The sequence below is a fragment of the Gambusia affinis genome, linkage group LG11, assembly GCF_019740435.1.
Source record: "Gambusia affinis linkage group LG11, SWU_Gaff_1.0, whole genome shotgun sequence".
NCBI lineage: Eukaryota > Metazoa > Chordata > Actinopteri > Cyprinodontiformes > Poeciliidae > Gambusia > Gambusia affinis.
In genome coordinates, this window is record NC_057878.1 from 19,781,333 (window position 1) to 19,787,426 (window position 6,094).

Below are 6,094 nucleotides of genomic sequence, written 5' to 3' on the forward strand. Positions count from 1 at the left end.
GGTACATCTTTAAGTGATGGATGGGTTTTATCATTTTATTAGATTTGTTTAGAACAAAATGTGAAGAAGACAGGTTTATGTGCTCCCATACATAAAATATTCATTTATTATACAGAAGAAATTGGTGGGAAGAAAATACAAGCTTGAAAATCCCAACACCTTCATGCCAACTTGAACTGATGAAGTATTACTGAGGATGTCAGCTGAATGAGAAATAATCTCAAGGATATACTTTGGGATGGAGTTTGGATTAGGGAAGAGCCAAAGTCACTCCTGTTGCCAGGCAACATTATCAAAGGTTTTCCTAATATTCTGTCTATCTTCTTCAAGAAGTCTATGTAAGCAGGCTGCAGAAGACGTTAGTAATATTTTAAGCCGTTTCAGCCCTGCCTCCCTTCATCACCCACCACAACTTTAAAATAATGATTAGAGAAGGAAATATCATTTTTCAATCACATGCGTACATCGGCTAGTGCTCCTTCATCTTCATCGTAATCCTGGGGAAAGCACAAGTATACTTATTAAAAAAACAACAAATAAATCCTCAGACATCAAAGGATTATCCTGGACAAATTACATTTAAAGTGTACCGTATTTTGCTTACATTAAATAATCTTTTTGTGAGGCACAACTCTGTCTTCAGAATGAATTGCAATGGAACCCCCAAGGATGGCAATAACATGAGAATTGAGCAGAGTGGATAAGTAAACACCTACCTGTAAGTGCAGGCTATATGTGTTCAGGAAAGTCTTCTCCAAAGTCTTCAAGAGACTCTTAAAGTCATGGAGTTAAACCCTGCTCTGAAATAGCTTGATCAACACTTGTGAAACAGCAAGTAAAAACAGTCTGAAGTGACTGCCATATGCAGGGTGAAGGCAGTACCAGAATACATCACTGACAGGAACACAGTGATCAAGAAAGAGTTCAAGTGTGTATGACTTGATTTATTCTGTAACCTCCTCTCTTGGAGTTCCTGGTCACTAAATAATGCTAAGCTAATGTTGCATCTGCAAACTCAGCTTGCATCTCCCACTGTGGACCAAAAAAAGTACATTAACTTTTCAAAGGAGATTGTAGCTTTTGTTTGAAATTTACACCTTCCTCCTCTGCCTGTTATTGTGTCACTCTCCATTAACAATATCCGCTTCAGTCCCGAGGAACCCCGAGGGCTGCACCATGTCCCAGCAGACATTGGGTGAGAGGTGAGGTACACAGGGCTAATGCAAAGAGACAGAAAGCCTTGCACGCTCACACTGACGGCCAATTTATAATAAACCACCACCCACATCTTTTGACATGCAAACAAAGAGGAAACATGCAGACTCCAGACAGAGAGGATGTGGCCAAACAGCAGGTTCAAACCTGCTGTGAAACAAAAGGACTCGTTGCATATTATGAATGTGATAAATGTAAAATCAGTAAGACATGTTTATAAGTAAGAGGGGGTCAACCAAATTTAGTTACAGGAGATTTTGTAATATTGAAAAGCCAAAATAGAAATCTGTTTTTCAAGATGTGGCAAAGCAAAAAATCAATTTTTTCCCTACAAAAAAGGTTTTATGAATTAACTTCCTCTACATCAGCCAAAACAACTCCAGAACTACTTCCTGGCAAATTTAAAAGTGCTAACCTTCATGCCTAGATTCTTAATAGCTAGGACGAAAAAAAAGAAAAAAATTACCAAGAGATTGCTTAACAAGATGGACTTGGATGAGAAATACGTATCAATATTGTGAGATTTCATATCCTGTTACTGTCAAGTAACAAGCATAATCCTGTATTAATAGATGAGGTCCCCATTAGAATTTGCTCTGTGCTCCTGATGCTACTGAAAAGATCAAATAATTTCTATATTACTAATTCTTATCATGCAACACCGAGGCAGTGCCTGATCCTCATTCTGCGCTGTTCCTCACAGCCTCACACAGCTGTCTTTGTGTTGTGTTCTTTGTGAAAATGGACATGACTTAATGAATCTTCTCCACAATAGAGTGGGTGGGATCTTGAATTTCGCTGCCACTCTACTTTGTAAGTCAGTTTTGTTCGCTGCATCGTCCTTTTCTCTCAAAACGCCGCCCCTCATTGTGCTCCAACTCAGATGTGGCGCAGCACCCTTGACAAAATGTATTGAGCGGCACTGGTTGTGAAAGCAAAGACTGAACCTGATAGGCATTTTCAGATTTCTCATGAGTGTTTAATAACATGGTTTCTTTTTACATGCATTGATACCAGGAAGTCTTTTATTTTTGCAGAAAAAAGTCATGCCAAAGTGAGTTTCCATTATATCAACCACTGCCTTTTGCAACTAAATAAAGGTCATCATAGGCTGTCTAAAACCATCATTACTAAAAGGTTCTTTCCTTCAAATGACTACCTTTTACCACTGATAATTTTCGCACTGTGCCCTGTAATACATTCTACTCTTTCTTTTTTTACTCTGTGTGGCTGCAAATTAATCAGACTTCAGAGATATATTATAAATAAATGACTGTGGAAGTATAATGTTGCTGACATTTCATGGTGGTCAACTTGTACCTTGTGCTCAAACATGACGACAGTACGACACAATCATTTTCAACCCTAAATTTACAGCTCTCTTTGTCACAATTATACACAGTTATACACTCTTTTTCAAATGGTGAAAATCTTAGAGTAAGATTTTCACCATTTGAAAGCATAATACAACACTTAGGTGAAAAAGCTGGCATCCTTTACAGATTTTTCTGCCTTTTTTCTCTGGCCCACACTTGCATGTTTCAGATTGCATTTAAATACCACAAAAGACACTAACTACAAAAAGCAGTTTTCAAATAATGTTTTTCTTTTTTTTCCTATATTGATGGGAAAGCTATTCAAACCAAACTAAACCTGAAACAAAAACCTTTCTCACCTGCTCAAAAAAAATCTTTATGAAATATGGATATTTTCAGTTGTAAAAGTTACTTTCTTATCTTGAAAGAAAAAAAAAAACATCATTACAATAACTAGGTGTATCCACGTCAACAAATCTTTCTTTTTAATCCACTGCTGTAGGCTTAACAAGAAATTCTGTGACAGATACCGGATATGGCAAAGAAAAGGTTTTGGGTCAAATATTGGATTAGAAAATTACTTGGAGGACGGATCCCGGGATGAAAATGATAAATAGAGAACAGGCTTGAGTATTTCTTTGAATTTGAATTTAATAATTGTTGCATCACAATTTTTTCAAGTTTATTTCCTCCTAATCCCATTGAAAGTTGATAGAATTTTCCTGGGTAGCATCCTTGATGTTTTTCATTTTAAACCAAAACGGAACATTGGAAATGTGCACAGTTTTTCTTTGCTTTTAATATCTCTGCACGGGGGAATGTTTTTTTATGACAGGGAAAGCAGAAGCACTTTATGTGCCACCTCTCTACAGTGTTTCTTCTTGAAAATTCTTGAAAATCAGAGGCAGAATGGAAGAGACTCTCCCTGTAAGTAAGTTCACCCCCCTTTTCTTCAATGATTTAGACCCAGGTCAATGTTTTCCCCTTCAGCAGAGAACTGTGCATACATTTGTCCTCTCCCACTCTACTTTTCAGTTCTATTTACTGCTTCATCTCATGAGGCTATTATTGTGCCAGTCTAGTGTTCAACCTGAGTGGGTTTTATGGATGCTTCTAGGAACCTGGAGAGCTCTAAAGAGAAAAGAGAACAGGGGACAGCCTTTTTACTTCTCTTGTCCACCTCAACTCTGACAAGAGTGGTTCAAGCAGAGAAGCCTCTCCATCTCTAAATATATACAACAAAACACTAAACAGAATGGTGGTATAACGTGCAGATAATTGTGATCCCAAAGGTGGGATTTTATTCTCTTTTGGTACTTTATTATGAAGGACCAAACCTGCCAATATTATGATTAAGTACAGAAATAAAGAAATGGGACCAAAATACGCCCCAAAATATGAAGGGCTAAAAACAATGATTACACTAAACAATGTCATAAAAAATAAGTGTTTGTATGTTTTTTTCAAGTTAGCCATGTGCTATCATTTCACTTTAATCTAAGAATAAATAAATAGAAATAATGAACAAGAAAAAATTAGCACAAGTAAAGGGAAATCTATACAGAGTTAAATGTCTTAAATCTAAAATAATTAAAGAAATAATAAGGCAAGGCAACTTTATTTATATAGCACCTTTCAGCCAAAGACACTTCAAAGTACTTATACAAGAAAAAAACAATAATAATAATAATAATAATAATAATAATAATAATAATAATAATAATAATAAAATATAAGAAAAAAATAATAAACATCTTAAAAAATATTGTTCAATTTGATAACACAATAATTATTTAAACCCCCATAATTATTTTTTGTATTTTTTGCAAATTGTTTACTACACTGCAACTTTTTTTGTCTGTAGTTTTTTTTTTTTTATGTTGACAGATTTTGGCCTTCATACAAGAAGATGTTGTCAGAATAACTGGGGGTAAACAAGCACAAGTAAGCTGAATCATATACACACACAAACAACCTTATTTAAAAAGGATATATGTATTTCTGAATTTAATCTGACTAGCTCATAGTCATTTTCCTACTGGAGAAAAGATAAAAAGCCAAACTGATAAAAACATGCAATCTCAGGAGAATCTTTTAATTATGGCACAGTAATTAAAATGTACGACTCGTGGCTATGTGTGAGTATGTTTATGTGTGTCTATGTGACTGTTTATGCATCTGTCTGTACGAGCAGTTGCAATAAATTTTATGTCCCGAATCCTTTGGGTTCACCTGTGTTTCTGTGCTCACTGTTTGTCTGTGAGCATGCTGCTGTGCAACACAACATTTGTTGACTCTCTAAATCTGCTCCACAAGTCACGCAGCTTCCCTCCCCCAAGCTCCAGGATGCCACTTTAAGATAACAACTTCAGGGCATTATGAGGGGAGCACACACAGTTTATCCCTGGGATGGCGTGTGCTTGTTTGTGTGCTTGTGCTTATAAGAGCTGTTGTCCCCTTTGGTGATAAAGCTTGTAGTTATGTTTTTTTTCCCTCCCCCTAAAGTTTTCAGAGGATAATGGAAAGTTAAAGCCTGTTTTTCTTCCTCATTTCAAACTTCAACAAGAAGAAACCTTGCTTTTTTATTCCTTACCTTAAAAAGAAACAATTCACTTATGTATTCAAATGTGTAGATTGGCTCCTATCGTAATCTATGGAACTTTTTCATGTTAAATTTAGCGTTGATCAAATTTAGGAGTGGGGAATACTACATATCGAGTCCATGAGAATATGTAGAAAGCTAAGAATCAAATATTAATTTTCCAAAAAGAGTAAGAATTTCTCAGGGTGCGCAACAGTAGTTTTTATATATCTTTTGAAGTAAGACAATAAATAGAAAAAATATTATACTGACTAACTTCAGTTTCAGCAGTATGTGGGTAAACTGAAAGAAACTTCTGGCATGCTAAAGCATTGCTTTGTTGAAACAGATAGACAACCAGGGGATGTGAGCGAAGTGATTGCCTCAATAGAAGCACTGAGGCAAAATGAAGACGAGGAAAGAGATCCGTGTCTTTTTCATCAGGACCCTGGTGAGGAGGCTTCAGACGACCAGAATTGCAAACGCTCATGCACACGCACACACTAGTACGCATCCATCATGTCTCACAACTCAATAAAAGTGTCTCTACCCTTTAAGCTGTACTTTGTCACTTCCAAACACCTCCATAATTCATGGGCCAGTGACAGCACTATTGAACTGAGAACAAAGAGGCCTGCCCTATAGGCTACAGGCACACAGAGTCAGAAAGAGGGCAAGGAAATAAGGCTGGGGAGGATTTGCATGGAATTCAAACACAAATAACCAGAATGTGGTTCTAATGAGAAAGCTTCTCAGTCGGTTGTGTAAGGTCTACTACTTCCATTGTGGTTTTGTGGTTGCATAAACCAAGACTTGCAGGTGGTTTCCCTGTTTATTCTCAAAGTATGTCTAACCTTAAGGCATGGCCTTCATGGGAGCACTGGAGATATGATGAAATCTCTATTTGCATGCTATCAGTAGCAAAACTAGGGCATCAGCTCTGATGATCAACTTATTTATCGTATTAGGGTTTGATAATAGA